The sequence below is a fragment of the Monodelphis domestica genome, chromosome 7 (assembly GCF_027887165.1).
Source record: "Monodelphis domestica isolate mMonDom1 chromosome 7, mMonDom1.pri, whole genome shotgun sequence".
Classification (NCBI taxonomy): Eukaryota; Metazoa; Chordata; class Mammalia; order Didelphimorphia; family Didelphidae; genus Monodelphis; species Monodelphis domestica.
Genome location: NC_077233.1, coordinates 69,165,696 through 69,190,597, shown reverse-complemented (window position 1 = coordinate 69,190,597; position 24,902 = coordinate 69,165,696). Strand labels below are relative to the sequence as shown.

At 37.7% G+C, this 24,902-nt stretch overlaps 1 long non-coding RNA gene across 1 annotated transcript; it reads left to right on the top strand.

Annotated features, from left to right (window-relative positions):
- Positions 1-1,608: 1,608 nt before the first annotated feature.
- Positions 1,609-24,902, top strand: LOC103099792 (uncharacterized). The gene is made up of 4 exons (XR_470861.3): positions 1,609-1,844; positions 7,575-7,669; positions 12,587-12,673; positions 24,637-24,902. It is a non-coding gene; the product is annotated as an uncharacterized LOC103099792 (long non-coding RNA).

Below are 24,902 nucleotides of genomic sequence, written 5' to 3'. Positions count from 1 at the left end.
AGAATGTTCATGGCTGAGCTCTTTGTGATGGCAAAACTTTGGAAAATGAGGGGATGCCCTTTGAGTGGGGAATGGCTGAACAAATTGTGGTATCTGTTGGTGATGGAATCCTACTGTGCTCAAAGGAATAATGAACTGGAGGAATTCCATGTGAACTGGAACGACCTCCAAGAAGTGATGCAGAGTGAAAGGAGCAGAACCAGGAAAACATTGTACACAGAGACTAATACACTGTGGTACAGTTGAATGTAATGGACTTCTCTACTAGCAGCAATGGATGATCTAGGATAATTCGAAGGGACTTACAAGAAAGAACACTATGCACATCCAAGGAAAGAACTGTGGGAGTAGAAACACAGAAGAAAAATAATTGCTTGATCACATGGGTTGATGGGGATATGATTGGAGATGTAGACTCTAAATGATCACCCTAGTGCAATTATCAATAATATGGAAATAGGTCTAGATCAATGACACATGTAAAACCCAGTGGAATTGCATGTCAACTATGGGAGAGGGTTGGGGGAGGGGAAGAAAGAATATAAATCATGTAACCATGGAAAAATATTTTAAATTAAAAGGGCATTAACCAGTGGGAAAAAAATGTCTTTTCATAAACATTCTGACTTGAACATGTCTTTCTCTGAAAATGGATAGCATTTTTTATCATAAGTCCGTCAGAATTGTCCTGGATCATTGTACTGCTGAGGGTAGCAAAGTCTTTCACAGTTGTTTATCATACAATATTGTTGTTAACTGTATACGATGTTCTCTTGATTATTCACTCTGCATCAATTCATGCAAATCCTTCCCGCTTTTTCTAGAAACATCTTGCTTATCATTTCTTAGAGTACAATAGTATTCTATCACCCATCTGTACCATGATTTGATCAGCCATTCCCCAATTGATGGACATTCCCTCAACATCCAATTATTTGCCACCACAAAAAGAACAGCTATAAATATTTTTATACAAGTAGGTCCTTCTCCACCAACTTAAAAAAAAAAAAACTCTTTGAATTATAGACCTAATAGTGGTATTATGGACCAAAGGATATATGCTGGTTTATAGCCTTTGGGGCATAATTCAAATTGCCCTCCCAAATGGTTTAATCAGTTTATAGCTCCACCAACACATGTATTAGTGTCCCGATTTTGCTACATCTTCTCCAACATTTATCACTTTCCTTGACTGCCATATTGGCCAATCTGATAGGTGTGAGGTGGTACCTCAGAATTATTTTAATTTTCATTTTTCTAATCAAGAAATACTTAGAACTTTTTATATGACTAGTGATAGCTTTGATTTCTTCATCTGAAAACTTTTTGTGCATATCCTTTGACCATTTGTCAATTGGGGAATGACTTGTATTCTTATAAATTTGATTTAATTCTCTATAAATTTGAGAAATTAGACCTTCATCAGAGAAATTGGTAACATTGGTTTTATTTGTGTAAAAGTCTACCCACTAATTCAATTCAATTAAAAATATATTCATGAAGAATCTTCTATAGGGGAGGGTCTGTGCTGGACTAATGTGGGAGAATTCCAAATTCCTTCACCTGGGAAACAATGCAGAATTCTTACCAAATAAAAAGTCTTGAGAAATAGAATGAGTATTACAGTACTTATGCCTTCCATTTAACTTTGATTTTACACACTTTGAATTAAGACACAGCATGTGACAGGATGACACAATTCATTTGGGTCAGAGCCTATGCCAGCTGACAGCCATGGTGGAAGATCATGCCAGTGTTAAGACTGAACACATAGCAGACCATTTTGTGTGATTCTGGGAAAGGTACTTCCCCTCTTTGGGCTTCCTTTTTTTCCAATCTGTCAAGTAAGTAGGTTGAATTAGACTTCTTTGGTCTCTTTCAGTTCTTTGATGCCAGGATCAAATCTTAGTGATCTGATATCTTTAAGCTACTCTAATATCTTATTTATGACACTCTTTGACCTTAAGCCTGAATTATATTGTAGTTGCTTGTATACATGTCTTCCCACTACTAGCAGATTGTAAATTCAGAATCTTATAAATCTTTGTAAGTATTTCACAGTATTTATTAATACTTGGTGGATGAGTAAATAAAAATCCTATTTCCTTTAAAGACAGTGTGGGACAATGAAAAAGTTAATATTTGTGGAATCAGGAGCTAGTTCAATCCTGAGACTTACTAGCTGCATAACCTGGGGCAAGTCAGACAGCTTCTTTGGGTCCCAGTCTGGCCATTCTTAAAATGAGAGGTTTGAACCACATGGCCTCTGAGGATCCTTCTTGCTTTGTGTCTTATGTTCCTATGACTCGAATTATATCTCATTTGCATAAACCGTATTAAATAATCATTAACTACATTTACTTTCTTCCTTAAAAAAGAAAACCTTATCGTCTGTCTTAGAATTGATACTAAGAATTGATTCCAAGGCAGAAGAGCAGCAAGGGCTAGGTAACGGGGGTTAAGTGACTTGCCCAGGGTCACATAGCTAGCACTACATACACTTTCATTTGGAATGAATTCAGTGTTCTTGCTTTTGTTGACTATAATTCGGACTTTATTTTCATAGAAAAAGAAGAAAAGTATATTTTTGTTGAAGTTGTAAATGAAAATACTTAATAATGTTGCCATTGCTTTGTGTCTCCATCCCAGTGGAATTGATACAAGGATCCTTTTTTTTTTAAAACTATGCTCTTGAGGAATAGCTTCAGGGCAGACACTATGATAATTTTAAAATATATTAATAAATAATAAATAAAATTATTAATAATAAAAATAATACTGCTACTTTACCTATAAGATCTAAAGTATATCTATGAGATTTTTATACAAAGCGTAAAAATAACAAGATATTTTATGAAGAGTCTGTTTCCTTCAGATGCTACATTGTTATCCAGCTGAAGAATATAAGGGCTTCTTTCTGTAATTTGAGAGAGATGTTAGTCTTTCATTAGAAGGGAGCTCCCTTTTGCTGCTAGAATAAAAATATTTGGTTTTTAAATCCTTTCACATCCTGACCTCATCCATCCTATCTTTTTAGATCCATTTATATATTGTCTCCTTCCTTTAAAGATTCCTCCCCAGCTGGCTTCTCTGGTCCTTTCACAGGTCATTCTTTACTCCTCTTAACTGCCTTCACATTGAATGCCCTCCATCTACTTCCTAGAACCCCTTGCTTCTTTAAAGACACAATTTAATCACCATCTCCTACCAAAAGCCTTTCCTGATTCATTTGCTATTATTTTCCCTGCCTGTCTTGTATTCATTTTGCATTTATTCTGCATATCCTTTTTAAGAGAACCCTTACCTTCTACCTTACAATCAATACTGTGTATTGGTTCCAAGGCAGAAGAGTGGTAAAGACTAGGCAATTGGGGTTAAGTGACTTACCCAGGGTGACACAGCGAGAAAGTGTCTGCGGCTAGATTTGAAACCAAGAGCTCCCATTTCCAGGCCTGGACTCTATTCACTGAGTTCCTAGTTGCCTTCTGCATATTTGTACACGTCTCCCCACTGAGGAAATGCAATCTCTATGAAAATGGGATCTGTTTCCATTCTGTTGTTTGTACTTCCAGTACCTAGCACAGTTCCTGACACATAGTCAGCCCTTCATAAAAGCTTGCTGTTGACTGAATGATCTTGAGATTTAGTCCTGAAACCCTTGTCACCAGTATAACAATAATAAATACTTGCTGATTAATTGTTTGAGGCCAGTCCTGAAGCACTTCCCCTCTTCAGTATACAATTTTCCAACTGTAATAGAAAATGCAATTATAATTTCATGAAGATGATTCTGGGGACAAAAGAACGTAATAGAATTGTCACAGATGTTTCAATGGGGACCTAAATTGAATAAGGTAAAATTGAATGAGGATAAATATTATCTTACACCTGAATTTAGGAAGTCAACAAAAACCAGTTGGTGGAGGTATAAAGATTTTTCAAAAACTCATCTAAAAAGGATATGGGGATTTTCATCAACCACAAATACTACATGAATTTATAGAATAGTGGTATGAGATTCAAGATATCTAATATGAATATATGCTTTAGTAACAGAAGCATTACATTAGGAAATAAGGATATGGCACTGTCATTGTACATTATGTTCAGTCAAACCACATCTGGAATATTTAGGAAAATCTTATTAAGGAAGGAAAGAAAAAAGCATTTATTAAGCACCTACTATATGCCAGGTAACATGCTAAGTACTTCATACATATCATATTATTAGATCCAATAACCGTCTGAGGTAAGTGCCATTTTTATCTACATTTTGTCACTGAGGAAAATGAGGCAAATAGAAGTTAAGTGACTTACCCAGGGTCACAAAGCTGGAAATGTCTGAGACCATTTTTGACCACAAGTCCATCGCAGCATCTACTGCCCTTTATAGGTTCTTTTTAGGGTGATTGGATGGAAAAATGTTTCCCCTTAATTACATTTGCATTTGGCAGTTGAAGAAACTAGATGTGTTTAACCTGAATAAAGGAAGATTTATAGAAGACATAATAGCTGTGCTCAGGCATTTGAAGAGCTGCCATATAGAAGAGGGATTAGACTTTGTTCTGGTTGGCACCAGAGGGCAAAACAAGGAGCTATGGGTGGATACTGAGAAAAGGCAGGTTTAGGCTTGGTATAAGTGAAAAACTTCCAAAATGGCAGAGCTGCCCCAAAGTAAAATGAACAACTGCTAATAAGGAATAGTTCTTGAGCAGAAGTTGCATGACTCCTTGATGTGTGTGATGGACAGGGTTCTTAGGCAGCTACAGGCTGGAGTAGCCAACCCCTCAGATGGTCTTGTTCTGAGATTCTGGGGTTCTAGAATGACCAGATGAATGAACTCTCACTTGAATGTTAGGGGAGGGGAACCCCAAGAAAGAAAAGAAGCTACTTTTGTGTGTTGGGGACAAGATGAGGAAGGAGAAAGGTGGATAGATGTCATTTTTGTATAACCTCATGATAGAGTAAGATTTTTTTAATCCCAATCTTAGAATCTTAGTCTTAGAATCAATAAGTATCAGTTCCAAGGCAAAAGAGTGGTAAGAGCTAGGCAATTGAGATTAAGTGACTTGCCCAGGGTCATATAGCAAAGAAATATCTGAGGCTAGATTTGAATCCAGGACCTCCTTTCTCTGAACCTGGGTCTCTATACACTAAGTCACCTAATTGTTTCTCACTGATATGTTTTTAAATATATTTTGCAAAAGTTACCAGGAGATGTTGTGCCATTTATAGGCAAAATGCCACCTGAAAATTGGAGGGGGGTGGAGAAGTGACCAATTCTCACAAGAGTTGCATAGTCTTCTGAAATGCCTGTCAATATGGGAAAATGTGCCTTGGAGAGAGAAAGAAAAATGTAGAATGGAAAGATCACAGACTTTGAAGGGAGGGGGACCTGGGTTCAAATCCTACCTCTGATACTTAGTATATGTGTCACCTTGGACAAATCACTTCCCACTCTGGATCTTTGTAAAATGACATGAGGATTTAATCATCTCTGAGGTATCTTGTTGTTCCACAATATTATCCTAGTCCAGAGATGGGAAGGCCATGGCCCAGAGCACTGATCTTGAAGATAGAAGGCCTAGCTTCCAGTCAACTCTACCCATTATCACCTGCATGGGAGCTAGGAAATCTTGTTTAACTTCTTTTAACCTTAGTTCTTGGCTAGTCAAATATGAATAATAACTCCTTGACTCCTTCCCAGGTAGTTGAAAGGATTGACTGAGAACATGGATTGTGAAAGCAATTTGTGAACTATAAAGGGTTATCCATATAAATATCCTTGAGAGGAAGGAATTGTTATGATCATCACAGTGTGAGACCAGCTCAAATTCTTGTAGCAATCAGAAAATGAGAGATTCTCCCCTTGAGGGTCAGAATATGAATTATTCTCCCTTCCATAAATTGCACAAACTAGTGAAGCACCCTGGATCTCACAGCATCTACATACAGATGGCAAAAATGAGAGAGGAAGGAATTAAACTTTGATTTAAAAAAACTACTGAGATACTGAAGTCCTAAAGGAGAAAATATATGTACCATAGAGCAATATTAGTAGTCAACTGTTTTAAATCCTCCTATATGGTAAGATACAGAAGATGGAAATCCATTACTTGCTTGGTTGACTAACAAAACAAAGCTATATCAAAGTAGCTCAGAGGATAAAAATGGATAATCTTCCCCATTTCTACCCAATCTGATCCATTCTTCATAACACATTCAGAATAATCTTTCTGTAATCAGAGGTACAGCTCTTAGCCGAAATTAACTTTGTAATGACATCATGAATTTGGACACTGCCTCAGACAGTAGAATATAAAGGCTATGCTTAGTGTAGTTTCTGCCTTCAAGAAAAAAGCTAAAGAAAGCCAAAGATGAAAGAATACCTTAAAAAGTAGTAGAAATCAAGGGAAGTGGGATGAGAATGTCCTGTGAACATTTATTTAAGAAGAAATGACCCTTTTAAGACAAAGAATGAAGAAGAGTACAATGGGATAGAATGTTCCTTGGGAAGAAGTGTCCTAGGCTCTACTGAACATTTCTCAAACTGACTTCTCATGCCATTGCTGCATCTTAATCAGAAAGTACACTTGTCAGACATCTCATCCCACATAGCACAGACTCATTAATTGGCTTTAAGAATCAAAATTTGTCTCATAATTTCTCCATTTGCAAACAGAAGGCTTTATTCAGAAAGGGGAAAAATCCTCTTGGCAGGCAATTCTGGCTGCCACAAAATCTTGGGCTTAAGTTTCAAAGGCAGAAATATAAGAGATGATAGCATTCCTGCTTTATCTATTACAAACGTGATGCTCTGAGGCATGATATTGAGAGTTACCTCCAGATGCTCCAGAATAGAGACCCAGGTATTTGACATAGGAATGGGTCCTGAGATCCCAACAGGCTGCAATAGGGAGACAAGTCCTTGCCTAGCATACACCTTCTCCTTTTATCTTCCATTTCTCAACTACTGAAGTTATCTTCTTCAGGATTTAAAAGAAACTAATCTATATTTGGTGATATACCAAATGAGGAAATAACATAATAGGCAAAAAGGAAAAGGAGCCCATGTCAATCTGGGCAAAAATACAGTTTCCATAAGTTTCTAAAGATCATAAAAATGAGGCATCAGAAGAAGCAGAAACTGCTTGTAGTAACAACTCAGAAAATCAGACTGATCAGTTAATCAAGCATTTTAATGTATCAACAGCTGTCTCATTGGGTGTTAAAAGGAATAACTAGGGGTTTACTTTGAAATTTAAAAGTTGCAATCAACAAATGAATTGGACTTTTACCTCTTTTTTGAGACAAATTGATTTCATTAGCAACTCTCTAAGAGCTATTCAGTATGGTATCGTTATGGTTACCATGAGATCTGGAAGAGGCCACCCCATTGTGACTCATTCCTATTATTCAAGTTGGGTTTTTTGTTTGTTTGTGTAGTTTTCTTTGCCCCTTGGCCTCAAAATGAACAGGTATGTATGTGCTTTACATCACTGTTTGATGTGGTTTTTTAAAAAATTTCTTTATTCTTTGAATACAATCATCTGTATCTAGCCCCCTTTTCTCAGGTCAGTAAAGAACACTGTGGAAGAAAAGTGACCTCTCAATTTCTTAGCTACCCATATCAAAGTGAGCATCCTGAGCATCACATCAACTTTATCTGGTAAGCATTTGTTTCTTTCTATGTATTTTACGAAATCCTCCTACTAAATGAAAGTCCTTCCCAAATCTCTATTACTGTCTCTGACCTTGCTTTGGATCTTTATATCCTCCTTTACCCCCTTTCAAAGACAATGAAGACATCTTGCATATCCAAGTTTCTTTTTCAGTATTGTACCCTTGATTAGAGAGCAGTAGGGGGCACAGTGAATATAGTGTCAGGCCTAGAATCAGGAAGATTCATTTTCCTGAATTCAAACCTGGCCTCTGAAACTTCCTCCTGGCCAAGACACTTAAGTCTGTTTCCCTCAATTTCCACATGTGTAAAAATGAGCTAGAGAAGAAAATGGCAAACTACTTCAGTATCTTTGCCAAGACAACCTGACAGGGGTCATGAAGAGTCAGACACAACTGAAAAATGACTGAACAACATAACTGTCATTGGATTAATTCACTTAAGCTTCAGATGCCAATATAGCCAATCTGGATACAAAACGCCACCTCATCTTCTCATCCCATCTTTTACAATATCAATCATCTCTTCATCTCATATATACACATACTCCTCTCCACTACCTACACATGCAAACATACATTTATTTTTAAACTCTTCCATTTCAGAATCAATGTTGTTTAGTAGTTCCAAGGCAGAAGGACAGTAAGGGCTAGACAATGGGAGTTAAGTGACTTGTCCAGTGTCACATAGCTAGGAGGAATCAAGAGTAATAGTTGAAATGGAATAGGCCCGAAACAACGCAACCACCAGGACTGGTTTGACGAGAACAACACTGCTATTGAAGACCTATTGAGCAAAAAGAACAAAGCCTTTATGGAGTGGTAAAATAACCCAAACTCTGCTCCTAAAAAGGACAGATTCAAGTCTCTCCAAGCCACTGCGCAGTGTTAGATCAGGAAGATGCAAGACCGATGGTGGGGAAAAAAGGCAGAAGAAATCCAGCATTTTGCTGATACGAAAAACTACAAACAATTTTTCAGTGCCCGCAAGACTGTCTATGGGCCATTAAAACCCACCACCACTCCCTTGCATTCCTCTGACGGTGACACTCTCCTAAAAGATAAAAAAGGCATCAGCAACAGGTGGAAAAAACACTTCAGTCAGCTTCTCAACCGACCCTCTTCAGTTGACCAAAGCGCCCTTGACCAGATCCCCCAAAACCACACCATTGAACAACTTGACGTCCCTCCTTCAATAGAGGAAGTCCAAAAAGCCATTCAACAAATGAGTGCAGGCAAGGCACCCGGTAAAGACGGGATCCCAACCGAGGTGTACAAGGCCTTAAATGGAAAGGCGCTCCAGTCATTCCACATAGTGCTGACCAGCATATGGGAAGAGAAAGACATGCCCCCAGAACTCAGAGATGCCTCCATCGTAGCCCTAAGAACAAAGGCTCACGAGCAGCCTGTGACAACTACAGAGGCATCTCACTACTCTCCACTGCTGGAAAGATCCTCGCCCGTGTTATACTCAACAGACTCCTGTCATCTGTTTCAGAGCAGAACCTGCCTGAATCACAATGTGGCTTCCGACCAGATCTCAGCACCATCGACGTGGTCTTCACGGTGAGGCAAATGCAGGAAAAATGCCTTGAGCAGAACCTGAGTCTCTACGTTGTCTTCATAAACCTGGCAAAGGCATTTGACACAGTGAACAGGGACGCATTGTGGGTGATCCTCAGCAAGCTCGATTGCCCAGCAAAATTCATCAAACTGATCCAGCTCTTTCATGTCGACATGACAGGGGAAGTCCTATCTGGTGGAGAGACTTCTGGCCCCTTCAACATCTCCAATGGCATGAAACAAGGCTGTGTCCTCGCTCTGGTACTATTCAACCTATTTTTCACCCAAGTATTACGATATGCTGTGATGGATCTAGACCTGGGCGTCTACATCAAATACCAACTGGATGGCTCACTATTTGACCTTCGCCGCCTGACTGCAAAAACAAAGACAACAGAGAGACTCATCCTGGAAGCTCTCTTTGCAGATGACTGTGCTCTCATGGCCCACCAAGAAAATCATCTCCAAACCATTGTGGACAGGTTCTCCACCGCAACAAAACTGTTTGGCCTGAGCACTGTGACGAAGCTCAAAGTGTACAACGCAGTGGTCCTCAGCTCACTCCTATACGGTTGTGAGACATGGACACTGTACCGGAAGCACATGAAGCAGCTGGAGCAATTCCACCAACACTCCCTCCAGTCAATCATGAGGATCTGATGGCAGGACTGAATCACCAATCAGGAAGTCCTCGACAGAGCCAACTCCACCAGCATCGAAGTCCTGGTCCTCAAAACCCAGCTACGATGGTCTGGACACGTCATCCACATGGACCCACAGCGAATATCAAGACAGGTATTCTATGGTGAACTGCCAGCTGGACTCGGGAAACAAGGCCGACCAAGGAAAAGATTCAAGGATCAGCTAAAGTCCAACTTGAAGTGGGCTGGCATTACACCAAAGCAACTAGAACTCGCTGCCTCTGTCAGAAGCAGCTGGCGAACCCACATTAACCATGCCGCCACCTCCTTTGAAGATGAGCGACGTTGACGTCTTGCCGCTGTGCATGAACGCCGACACCAGGCCACAACTGCACCTCCTGTAATAACTGGCGTCCCAGGCCCCATGTGCCACAAACTCTGCATCTCAGCCTTTGGACTCCAAAGCCACATGAGGGTACACCGTAGATGAAACTGCACAAAGACAATAGTCATTCTCGGTCACTGAGAGACTACCACTACTAACTAGTTGAACCCAAGACCTCCTAACTCTAGGCTCAATCCAAGACTCCTAACTCAATCCACTGAGTCACCCGGCTGCCCCTCCACTGATTTTTATATTTTCTTTTTCCCCAAATAAACTTTCCTTCTTCATCTTCTAGTCATCTTTTCCCTTTCTGCTACCAATCCATGTTCTCGTCTGCCTACAGTTGTTGTTCAGTCATTTTTTAGTCATGTCTTACTAACTCTGTAACACCATTTAGGCTTTTCTTGAGACTAGGTCTTCCTGACTCCAAGGTTGGCTGGATAAAAGATCTATTTACATTACAAGATAAAGGGCAAGCATGAAAACAAACTAGGAAAGAACTAGTTAATCACAAAGGTGATAAAAAGAAGCCCTCCTATTATATTCCATAGCAGTAAATTCTTATGTTCCATATCTAGTTTGGGTATGCAGATTTTCAAGAAATGTTGCCATTTGAAGGTTAGCGAGTGCCCTATATCACCTCATGCCTCATAGAGTGGTGTATATACAATACATGCTTAATAAGTGTTAGTTGTTGCAAAAATTTGAAAAGTCTAGAGAGGAGACAAAATCAAAGAAAACTATTACATAATGGGAAATAAAAGCTCTATGAGAAAAGCCCAAGGGATAACCTATTGAAGCATATGGAAACCCAGTTGCCTGTGAAAACAGAGCAAAAATATTAAGTTACCCACGGTGATCCATTATGCACTGCAATGATAAACTACAGCTAAATGGGGAAAGCATATGGCTACTTGGATCCATCCAACATGCACTGAAAGGAAGAACAATAAGTTTATTTTGAAAAGAATCTGGTCATTGTGGAAAGAATAATGGACAATAGATAGATCATCTGAAAAACAGAGGGGATCTCAGGAGACCACAAATGGCTGAACAAGAAGCCAAGAACTCAGAAGAGGAAACCAATTAGGTCTAGTTGTTCAGATAGAAGCATATTTCTGGGTAAGATCATTAACCCGGTTATTTAGTAGATCCGCTGCCTCCTTGTGTCAAGCAGCAATCACACATGTGAATGAGTATGAATGAAGACCATTGACTACTTGTTCTCCATCCCCACAGAGGATTGCATGCAAGGATATAGGCTTAAGTCCCATCAAAACAGAATTTGGTCAAATACAAGGAAAAGCTTCTTGAACTCACACGTGAACAAACACTAAATCAGGCTACCAAGAGAGATAATGATACTTTTGGCTCTACTGCTGTTTAAAAATAGGATTAGCAGCCATACATGTCATGCACATTCACCTGGCCAGAGACAAGGAGCAAAACAGATGACTTCTTGAGGTCCCTGGATGCCTCCAATTCTGTAATTTCTTCAAGAAAAATTTAAGGATGCCTTGATAGATCTGTCATTTTGTTTAAACAAAACAAAGTGCATACTGAATATGACAAAAGAATAGAACAAAGATCTCAGGGTAAAGAACTCTATTTTTATTTTACCTTTACTTCAGAGTAAAAAGAACTTTACATGTTTAGATAGGACCAATCCCAATGGTGCTTTGCAATATGTGGCCCATGTGACCTCTGTTATTTATGATTTGGTCTTGTGTCAGGATGACAGGGATCCAAGAAAGGGGGTCTCAAGACTCTTCTTGTTGGAACCCCCATTAGTGCACTTATCAAATAGAGTCTTGGGTTTGTTTGTTTGTTGCTATATCTATTTAATCAGTTTCTGCAAGTAAGTCAGGCACAAAAACAAACAAGCAAACACCAGAAAGCAAACTTGGGACCGCAGGTCAGTAAGTCAAAGTTAGAAACACCAGAGACCAGAATCCTCAGAATAGAACAGGTAAACCGTAATCATGTAGGCAGAAGGTAGGGTAGCTTTAAGATCTAGATCAGCAGGAAGGAAGTGAATGCCTGAGGCCTGAAAAATCAGACTGCTACTCCTAGTATCTTTTGCATTTTACCACATATTTAGGTTAATCCCTTGTGACTAGCCCAAGGATAGCTACTAGAAGGATTCATTTGCATGTGTTTCTTCATGTATAAATAATTTAAAAGACTAGTGTGTGCTTTGAGTAGACAAAAGGAAGGCTAGGGTCATGCCCTACAATTGCCCACTGCTACTTTCAACAGTTTGCAACAATAACTTAAGGATTCTGATATAATTTCTTATCTTTAAACTGTATTTCAGCCACTGAAGACTTCCTCATTAAATCCCTTACTTCCCCATTCAGCAGCATCAGAAGGAATGAACAAAACAACTTCTTCATCTACAAAGGTAAACAAGATAAATTTCCTCGTAAGGAAGTTTTTATGCTAGAAGACAAATAAAATACCCACATTCTATATGCTATGCTGTGTAGAGGGAAGGAAGGACTAGATTAAGGATAAAATGAGAACACGTGCATGAAAATTAAGGTCTTGTAGGAATAAATCATGCATGACATTTCAACCCCTATTATCCTTTAACTTCAGACTTGATAAGTCAAGGGAAATCCTGAAACACACATAGGCACACAGAGACTTCAGGACTATACAAATGTCCCTGTTGTAAAAATCAAACAATAAGAAGGTAGATTCTTCATAGTGAAGGCAAACAAGCTCAAATTTTGTTCTTGAGAATAATCATAGAGTGCATTTTTAAGGGATAGTTATGAATCTTGTAAGTGGTGATCCATACAAATCAGTAGGAATGTATTAAGACCAAATCTTAAGACTTACTGTGTTTCTTTATTTCTTTTTTAATAAATGATTAGACTAGTAGAACACGGGCATGCCTCAGACACACTTAGACTTCAGTAAGGAATTTGACAAAATTTTTCATGATGGACAAGATGGAGAGAAAATGGACTAGATGTTAGAATAGTGAGGTGGCTATAAATTGGTGGAATGACCAACTCCAAAGGATAAAGAGTAATGTATCAGGGTTGAGACACAAAAGCTTCCCCGGTTCTATTCAGTTCCACATTTTTATCAGTGGCTTATCCAAAGGCACAGAGAGATGATATGCTTATAAAATTTGTCAGTGATATAAAATGTGGAGGGAGGCAACATGGAATGACGAGATGGAATCAAGATCCTAAAAAACTCCTGACAACTGAAACAATAAGTCAAGACAACTAAGATGAAGTTTATTGGCAGAAGAGGTAAAGTTTGAATGTTTGAGTCCAAAATTCAACTGTATTAGTATAGGATGGGGAAGATGCAGTTGACCACTAGGAAGGATTTGGAGAACAGCAAACTTAACATGGCAATCCCAATGGCTAATTTTAGGCTATAGATTCACAGTAGCTAGAAGGAAGGAGGTGATAGTCTCACTGTATTTGACCCTGGTCAGACTTGACTAAAAGATTGTGTTCTGGGCACTATATTTTGGGAAGAATGCTGCTAAGTTGGGCAGTATGCAGAAAAGGACAACCTGGATGGTGAAAGGTCTCAAGTTCATGCTATATAAGTATAAATTCAAAGAAGCTGACATGGTTAGATTGGAGTTCAAAAGACTCAGGGAAGATATGATTCATTTTCCTCCAAGAATTAAAAGTGTTGTTTTGGGAGATTAGACTGTTTTGTTTGGCGAACAAGGATTATTGGTTATAAATGACAGAAGGGAGACCTTTAAGCTCAGAATAAAGGAAAACTTCCTAACAGTTTGATTTCTCCAGAAGTAAAATAAGCTGGTTTCTAAGATAATGAAGTTCCCAGAGATAATCCAAGTAAAGACTGAGTAACCTCTGATTGGTAGGATTTGTAGAGGGTCTTTGGGACATGAGGTGGTACTGTAGTTAGAGCTGTGTAACTTTAGCCAAGTCTTTCACCTGTTTGCCTCAGTTTCTCCATATATAAAACTGAGGTGGAAAAGGAAATGACAAACTCCTCCAGTACCCTTGCCAAGAAAACCCCAAAATGGAGTCATAAAGAGCCCATTGTGATTAACCAAACAACAACAAGAGGGGCTTTTCTATTCAAGTTAGAATTGAAAGAAGTGATATATATGAAGATAGAATTAATTCTCCCTTTGTCTATTTTTAATTAATCAAATCAAGAACTTAAAATACCCTTACTTAGTAGCTAGCTAACCATTAGGTAAGAGAGCTCACAAGTCACTTACTAGTTCACACCCCCAAAGGCCATAAGCACTGCCCCCACCTTGGGCAGTGCTAGGCAAATTGAAAGATTGCAATTGGTTCCTGAAAAGAGGGGAAGAGACAGGAAGTGACCCAGAAAAGGGGGTATAAAAGAAGAAACTGGCATGGTGTGGTCTCTTATTTTCTTTTTTTTGGAGAGTTTAATTCTTGGAGGAAAATGAATCATATCTTCCCTGAGTCTTTTGAACTCCAATCTAACCATATCAGCTTCTTTGAATTTATACTTATATAGAATGAACTTGAGACCTTTCACCATCCAGGTGGTCCTTTTCTGCATACTGCCCAACTTAGCAGCATTCTTCCCAAAATATAGTTTTTGGAGAGGTTTTTGGAGAGACCAGTGCCTTGGGTCTCTTTCCTGCCTTGGCTTTTGGAGACACTCTTTCCTTTGATTCTGCATCAGTGAGTAGAGCTATAGAGACAAGCTTTTCTTAGAGTCTGTGCTGTGTCGGTGGAACTCTGGTTGAAGACACCACTAGGACTTCTGGTCTTCTACATGGAGATCTGGATTTGAGGGAGCCCCTACTTGGGGCTGAGCCAGACTTCACCAGCAGGGTATATAAAAAAAGAGACCAGACCATAGTTATAAGAAAAGTGCTTTGTAAATAATATATTACTACTATTATTATTTAATGTGCCTAGGATAATGTGTTCAATATTCTGGATATAAAAAGCACTAAAAGGCCGCCTGATGTGTAAAGGACAGAGCTAGGAGAGACTTGGGTTTGAATCCTGTCTCTAAAACTTTACTTAATTTAAAATAAATCTTACCATTCTGTCTTAGAATCAATACAAGTATCAGTTTCAAGGCAGAAGTTAGTGGCAAGGGCTACGCAATTTGGGTTAAGTGACTTGCCCCAGGTCACACAGCTAGGAAGTGTCTAAGGCCAGATATGAATCTAGATTGTCTCAACTCTAGACCTGGCTCTTTATCCACTGAACGAACTAGCTGCCCCAACACTTGTTTTTAAAAAGTTTTTTTTTTAATGTTTTCAAGTAAATATTTTTAAATTAATTTGTCTTTTCTAGCCCTCTTCTACATTGAACAAATTTTTAAAAACTTATAAAATATATATCTATATAATATAGCAAATCAAATTCCCCTATTAATTATGGCTGAAAATTGGTATATACCTCTGCATTTTTAATTCATCCCCTTTTGGTAAGGAATTGAGTGGTGAGAATTTTATTTATTATATACTATATTAATTCCTGAATATTGGGGAGAATTACTGTGCATTCCTGTGTCTGCGATCTGAATCAGAGATACCATCCAGTCTCCTACTTTTTTGCTTTTTGTTTTACTTTTTTCCTCTTCCTTGGGAATCCCAAAGATTATTTTCTTTTTAAACAGAATTTGGTTAATAAATGAAGGGGAGAAGGGTTTTTCCAGCTACTGTGACCTATCCATGGGTAGATAGGTTGATGGATCACTTCTTAATTAGATATCACCAATTAAAGGTGTCTTGGGGTGGTCAAGGAAGGGGATAAATAATGAGCTCCTAAAAAATCTATTAAGCTGCCAGACCCAGCTCAGGCTATCCCTGGTCCTCAAAGGGCCATAGAGACACCTATATCACTTTATTTGTAATGATGCTGTTCTAACCAATAAACCTGATGTAATCAATAAACTTATGTATTCATATCCAAAAAAATCAGTCTCTTGAGGTAATTTTATTCAAAATAGATAGATGTTTCTTCATTTTTTTTTGACTCATGGTTTGTCATGGCTTTGTTTATGGTTCTTAAGTCTTTTAAAGTTTCTTTCTAACGTTATCATTATGTAATGGTTCTTCTAGTTCTGTTCGCTTATCCTGTATCACTTCATAAAGGTCTTCCAAGTTTCTTCAGAAATTGTCCATTTTATCATTTCTTATGGCACAATAATATTCTATCACATTCATATGTCAAAATTTGTTTAGCCATTCTCCAATGAGATTCTCTCAGTCTCTGGTTCTCAGGCACCACAAAAAAAGCTGCAATAGATATTTTAGGATATAGAGATTTTTTCTTCTTTCTTTGATTTCTTTGGAGTTATAGGTCTAGAAGTTGGGTCAAAGGGTATGAATAGTTTTGTAAGTTTCTGGGCATAGTTCCAAATTGCTTTCTAGAATGGCTGAATCAATTGATAGCTCAACTGTTGCCGATTTGTTTTTCATTGTCCAGTCATTTTGGTGATGTTCAACTCTTTTTGACCCCATCTGGGGTTTTCTTGGCAAAGATATTGGAATAGTTTGCCATTTCCTTCTCAAATTCTTTTTATAGATGAGGAAATTGAGGCAAACAGAGTAAAATGACTTGTCCAGGTCACACAAATAATAAGTATCTGAAGCTACATTTGAACTCATGTTTTCCCAACTCTTAAGTCCAACAATCTATCCATTTCACTATCTAGCTGCCCTCATTGTTTAATCAACAGCATAGTAATGTACCTGATTTCCCTTAGCCCCTCCATATCTTGTTTTTTCTTCTTTGATAGCTGAAGTAGAATCTCAAAGTTGCTTTAATTTGTATTTCTTTAATTACTAGTGGTTTAGAGCCTTTTTTTTCATATGTTTCTTGTCTTTGTTGGTATATTTGTTGATGAGATAGTAGATTTCTTCCTTTGAAATGAACTGTTCATATTCTTTGGCCATTTACCTATTGGGAAATGACTTTTTTTAGTTTTATAAAATTTAATAAGTTCTTCATATGTCTTAGAAATAAAATATTTACAAGAAAAAAATTTTATTTATTTTATATTTATTTATGTATTTATTTATTTTTTTAAACATTCTTTTATTTGGTCATTTCCAAGCATTATTCATTGGAAACAAAAATCATTTTCTTTTCCTCCCCCCCCCCACCTCTCCCATAGCCGATGCATGATTCCACTGGGTATCAAATGTGTTCTTGACTCGAACCCATTTCCATGTTGTTGGTATTTGCACTAGAGTGTTCATTTAGAGTCTTTCCCCTCCACCCCCGTAGTCAAGCAGTTTCTTTTCCTCCGTGTTTTTACTCCCATAGTTTATCCTCTGCTTGTGGATAGTGTTTTTTAGATCCCTGCAGATTGTTCAGGGACATTGCATTGACACTAATGGAGAAGTCCATCACCTTCGATTGTACCACAATGTATCAGTCTCTGTGTACAATGTTTTCCTGGCTCTGCTCCTTTCGCTCTGCATCACTTCCTGGAGGTTGTTCCAGTCTCCATGGAATTCCTCCACTTTATTATTCCTTTTAGCACAATAGCACTTTTAGCACAATTCCATCACCAACATATACCACAATTTGTTCAGCCATTATTTACAAGAAAATTTTGTTGAAAAGATTTTGCCCCAGTTCTGTTTTCAAATTTTTACATTTGATTGTGTAAAACTTTTAAATTGTAGCCAATTGAATTCACTATCCATTTTTCAAATTTCTCTGATAAAATATTCATATTCAAAAATATTTATATCATTAATACAAATATATGAGACTGAACCATTCTGAAGTGAATAAATGATTTGGTACATAGAAAGATCTGAATTAGAATCTTACCTCAACACTTCTTCCTTATTTGATCATAAGCAAATAACAACCTCTCTAGTTTCCTCACCTACAAAAGGGGGGAGAATTAATTGTACCTATTTCACAAGGTTGTGGTAAAGCTCAAATGAGATAATATATCTAAGTACTTTACAAATCTCAAAGCATTATCTAAATACTTTTTTATTATGGTAATGTGAGCAAATATGAATGGAGAATCGTTGAACAACTGAGGGTAGTGGGTAGTTAAATGTAATGGAATATTATTGCACCAAAAGAAATCATAGGATGGTGAACTTGAATTCAACTCATGGGAGAATTCTGGAACATATTGATAAAGAGATAATGAAGTTCTAGAAAAAGAAACAGAAATCACAAGAAGCCAAGATGGCTTCACCAAAAAGAGATCATGTCACTGTAACTTATTTTCTTGATATTGTTTCTAAAATTATAGATCAAAGAATGATATACAGTTTACCTAGATTTTAGCAGAACACTAAATCATCTTATGCCATTTTTATATTAAAGATAGAGATGTAGGCTACAGTTAGCAGGATTCCAAACTAGTCTAGACTCATCAAATCCCCTTTTAATGGTTGAGTGTGGACTCAGAAGGAAAGCTCAAAGGATGTGTTCACCTTGTACCATTTAACATTTTTATCAGTTACTTGAATCAAAATAAATAGCATGCTTATCAAATCTCTTTGAATGCAATTTTAATTTCCAAAGACCAATAATGAAGTACATTTCTTTTATCTTGATAGGCAGTAGTCCTTGGATACAGAATGTTGCATTTGCTTCCAAATGTGATCACAGTGGTGCCCTTTCCTAAAATGTTTTTTATTTGTTATGAAAAGCTTCTATTGGGGACCAGGAATTAATAGGAAGTAGTGTCTGTAGTATTATTTTTTTACTTAATAAATGATTTTTAAAAGAAAGGTAGAAAAAATTGAGAGATACAATACAGGAAGAATCATCAGCATGTAATATGTAGCTAGATATGAGAAGCAAGGGGAAGAAATATATCGAAGGTGCAAAAATATGATGCCAACAGCAGAAATAAGGAACCTGTTTTTATATCTCCTCTCTCCTAGATTGTAATTTGGGAATAATAATTGTCATTTCTCCTTTGTCATTTCCCAACCCATACCTAGGCATTCTGAATCCTATCTTCCACTTAATAAAATGTAGTATTTATCAAAGTTAATAGAATCAATAGGAGGCAGTATGCTGCAAGTGCGAAGCTAGCTAGAGTTGGAATCAGAGAATCTGGGTTCAAATCTCAGCTCTGATACTACTTGTGTGATGTTAAACAAGTCACTTCACCTCTCTAGATTTCAGTTGTATCATATGTAAGATGAAGGACTTGGATCATATGACCTCTAAAGTCCCTTCCAACTCTAAACCTATGATTTTGTGATTTGAATTTAGTTGAATTATTAACTTTTCATATTGAACTGGACAAATCTGCAAAGCAATTAATTTGAAGAAGAAAATATAATTTTATTTTTAAAAATTGAACTTGGAGATATTCAAATGGAAATTTCTATCAGACCACTATAGGTAAAACAATGGAACTAGGAAGAGAGGTCAGAGCTGAAGATGAAGATTTTGTATCATCTGTTTGAAAGAGAAAGCTAACTATGAGACTGTATGAAATCTTTAAAAGGATCCAGAAAGAAAAAAATCAGATAAAATATTTGAATACTGAAATACACCCACATTTAGAAGCAGAAAGGGAAAGTCCACAAAAGACATAGAAAAGGAATTGATTGAATATGATAGCATAGAATTATAAGATCTAAGAGTTAGTAGATATCATAGAGTCCAACTTTCTACTCACTGCAGGAACTCAATCTATAATTCCTTTGGGGATAATGTCTCAGAAATTAAGGTTGTAGGATATTGAAGAATGGCCAGAAGCAGCATATTAGAAGCGAGGGGGAAACCCCAGAAACTAAATACAAACTCTGAAGGTTAAATTCTCACTGATATTATCACGTTTGATTTTAACTATTTTTTAACCTCTCCAGGCCTTTGTTTCCATACCTATAAAGTGAAAATGATCAATCAGATGGTCTCCAATGTACCTTTTTAGGGTAGTTCAAGGGGCCCAGGATTAACAGATTTTGCTTTTAGAGTATCCATGAATTTGAATGGAAAATATTGTACATCCTCTAACTGGAATGTAGCATTTTCTTTGATTAGAAATTTACCAAAAAACCAAAACATAATTCTGAGAAGGGGGCCATAGGTTTCACAAGACTGCCAGAAGGTTCCATGATTTAATTTTTTTTAAAGGTCTATGAACCTGAGAGGGAGTGAGTACAAGATGGAGAACTGGGAAGCTTTTGAAAGCAAGAAATTGTACTCCTTTACTCCCTCCTGGTGGCCGCCTGTTCAAAATGCATCTGGATGGACTTGACCATCAAAGCTCAGCCTTCTACATGTTGAAATTATTAAAAAAAAAAACAACGAGATGATGGATTGGTTAGAGAAGATATAGGGGTGATATTAAACTTATATAATAAAAGAAGACAGGAAATGTGGACACCAATGATCAGACTTTTTTTTACTTTTTTGTTTTTGTTTTTAAGAGATTGTGATTGACTTTTGAGTTAGGAAGACCTGGGTTCACATGGGGCCTCAGATACTGACTAACTATGTGAACCTGGGCAAGTCACTTATCCCTGTTTGCCTTAGTTTCTTCATCTATAAATGAGCTGGAGAAGAAGCAAACCATTCTAATATCCCAAGAAAACCTCAAATGGGGTCACAAAAAAATTAAAAATTAAAATGACCAACAACAACAAACAAACATTTATTATTTCTACTCTTTCAAAAAATTTTTTCAAGATGCAGCACCTACAAACAGTCATTTTTCCTATTTATTTTCTCTCCTTTGGGTGGAGGTGAAATATAGACCTGTGATGTCAATGGTACTGGGTGCTTTCCTAGTGAGGAAATCCCTTCAACTAATGCAGATCAACAACTGTTCTGTGGCTTAAAGTCCTAGACACTTACTGAGTACACAAAGGAATTAAGTGATTTGTTCCCAGTCATAAAATCAGTATGAATCAGAGACCCACCATGAACCCAAGACTTCATGGCTCTTTCCAGAACTCCCAAGTCCTTAAAGAAACTATCCTTGAGGGCTGTGACTCTAATTTCTGCCTTTCACCTAGTAGGTATTTAGTAAATATTTGTGGATTTGAACTGAATATAACTGCATTAGTTATTAATATAACAATATTTAAATATTAGACATGAAGAATAGGTGATCAGATTCTCTAACATGCCAAATAGGTTAGTAGTACCCTCATCTAGGGGCAGCAACTAGATGGTACAGCAGATGAAGTACCACCTATGAAGTAAGGAAGATAAGTTTTCCTGAGTTCAAATCTGACTTCAGACACTTACTAGCTCTGTGACTTGGGGCAAGTCACTTAACCCTGTTTGCCTCAATTTCCTCATTTATAAAATGAGCTGGAGAAGGAAATGGCAAACCACTCCAGTATCTGCCAAGAAAATCCCAAATAAGACCATGAAGAATTAGGCAGGACTATAATTACTGAACAACAATAATACTCTCTTCTGGAGAATTCTTAGAACAAGCCCAAAGAAATGATAACCCTTTTTAACAAAACATGTGAAGAAAATACCTGTCCTATCAATGGAAGTCAACACAGAAGAAATACCATCCTGTTTCTGTCATTCTCTGTGGTTTGATAAGTTCAGCTCTAGACTATGGAGAAGAGATAGACTGACTTTGGAATCAAGAACACCTGGGTTCAAGCCCTGCCTCTGACACAAAATAACTAACAAGGCAAGTTACTTAACTTTTCAGACAAACAGACCCCAGGCAATGCTCCTGTCTTCATAGTGAGTTAACATTTCCAACACTGATAAAATAAGAGGTCCAAATTGGGGGAAATGGGGCCTCCAAAGGGGAAGTTTGGGAAATGACAAACAGTGGTTAAAATCTAGAACAAATTACTGTATTAGCCCAAATATAATATGATCCCGAATATAATGTGATACCAAGTATTTTGAAGGGTAACTCAGAAAGAGGAAACACCCATTTTATTTTCTCCTTTTAAATTACAACTTTCTCTTCATTATTTTCTCTACCCATCATCAAATAAATAATGTTCAGAAAGTATAATACAAGAGACTTGGTGTAAGAGCTCCCAAAACCAAAAACACTGGCATTAGATCTATTGTTACCTCAACACAATGCATGTGTGAAAGACAATTCCCATAAGACAATACATACGTGAAGTTGTAACAATTTAGCCTAAATCTATTTTCAGTATTCTCCTTAGGACACTTCCAGTACATTTGAACAATGTTGCATCATAACATGAATTCTCTATGTAGTGATTATAAAAAGATGTTCTGTGAGTGAGTCAGCCTCCTACAGGGGATGGGGTCTTAGAGGTGGGATGGTGTCTGTGGAATGATGAATGGGACACAGCTTTCTATTCAACCTGTAGCACAGGTTTCACAGGATAAACTGCTCGGTCTTGGCTGAGGCTTGGTTTTATTTTATACCCTCATGATCACACATCTACTTGGCACATATTTTCATTCTCAATATACATGTTTCCATAGAACCTAACAACAGATGTGAAGCCTAAGGAGATAGTCAACAAAACATTGTTGCTAAGTGCAGGGTCAGAGGGGGAAATCAACATGACCCAGATATAGGTTGGGGAATTCAGAGCACAGATTTGCCAGAAGTTTTTATGCCTAGAAAAAAGGGTCCTATCTAAGTGGGTATATAAGAATCCTTAGGTTTAATTTTGTAAATGGGATCTCCTGGTAATACTCTGGGGGGACAGAGTGGGACATCTGTATTAACCCTGCAAGTGTGTTGCTCTCATCTATTTTTCCCAGGGCTAAGTAAGAATAACAATCATAGCAATTTCAATAATAAGGGAATGTTAATAAGGAAAGTCACCTTGGGGGATTCAGTGGATGTTTCCATCCTTACTGGGGGCTGCTTTGCAGTCCTCATTTTCCATGTGTGACCATGTCAAACAGCATGGTTTTTGATGGCTCCTGGCAAAGATGTGCTAAAATGCATGCTGAGGTACGCAATACACAACTTATAGTTTTAAAGTTCTCAAATATAGTCAAAAGGTACATATGGGGGGAAATGGCGGGGGTGAGGGTGGGGAGAATGTTGAACAATATTCAGGCTAATACCGTAAAGTTATTTTCAAGTTCCAAACAGATATGTTGGGAAAGAGCTCTGATTAGGACAAAGGAGTCCCCTTGTTCAACTTTCATACTTCTTCCTATAAGCTGTGTGACTTTGGGCAAATCTCTTTCACTGAGTCTCAATTTCCCCCTCTCTAAACCAGGGTAACTAATTAGTTGAACCCAAAGGGTCTCTTCTAGTTTAGATTAATTGTAAGATTATTAGAGGGGGTTGTTTGTTTGTTTTCATAGGTAATGGTGTTAAATGGCTTTTCCAGGATCGCACAGGTAGGCAGTATCTGAGGCTAAATTTAAACCCAGGACCACCCAACCACAGACTTGGCACAGTGTCCACTGTTCCTCTCTAGGATTATTAGTTAAACCAATTCAAATGACAATGCATTTGCATCAAGCTTTGAAGAAACTTTGTCAGCCTTTGCCCACTGACAGAATCATCCCCCCCCTCATTGGTTGGGGGAGAGTGGTGAGACTTGGGATAGTCTAGATTTTATTTCATCCGTGTAGGGAACTCCTGGAGTGAAAATTTCCTCTATGTAGGCAGATATGAAATTGATAAATAACTTATAATCTTTATACACACACATAAATATAACCCTTACCCTTTGTCTTAGAATTGATACTAAATATTGGTTCTAAGGCAGAAGAGTGATAAGGGCTAGGCAATGGGGGTCAAGTGACTTGCCCAGCGTCATATAGCTAGGAAGAGTTTCAGGCCAGATTTGAAAAACTCAGGACCTGCCATCTCTAGGTCTGGCTCCCTATCCATTGAGCCACCTAGCTGCCCCTTATTTCAGTGATTTTTACTTTTACTCTGTTTATTGGATGCTTTTCTACTGCCTCTAAACATGCCCCTGTGTCTCACCCAATCCTCAAAAATATATTTGTGGTAGGACTTCCCTCCCCAACACTATTCTCTTCCCTTCCCAAATGTCTTTGCCTTGGAGAGGTTTAAAATATAAAATTATGGCTCAGATAAAAAAAGTTAGTATTATCTAGTGTATGTCAGAGGCCAAACTTGAACCCATGTCTTTCCAGTTCTGCCTAAGGGGCAACTGGGTAGCTCAGTAGATCAAGAGCCAGGTCTAGAGATGGAAGGTCCTGGGTTCAAATCTTACCTCAGACACTTCCCAGCTGTGTGGACCCTGAGCAAGTCACTTAATTCCCATTGCCTAGTCCTTTACCACTCTTCTGCCTTAGAACCAATACACAGTATTGATTCCAAGATGGAAGGAAAGAGTTTAAAAAAAAGAGCTACCTATCTACCATATTCTTCTGCCTATCATCCACATCAATACACATCACCATTATCATTTACTTATTTTGTGACATGATTAATTTTAAATATTCTACTTCCCAGGAGTCCTCAAGAAATCCTCCCAGGAACAATGAGAATTTGCTACAACCCAAGAGAACTGATTCACAAATATCTCTGTACGAATTCTCCACACTCCCTTCTCCAGTAAAAGATCCTTGGGAGGAAGATGAAGACGGCAATCATAAGAAACTAAAGAAATTCTCTGCGTCATCTATATTATTATTGTTCTTAGTTTTATTGCTTCTAGTTTTTATTATTCTGATTTTGATATTCCTATATTAAATATGATCCTATTCATACTCATCTGA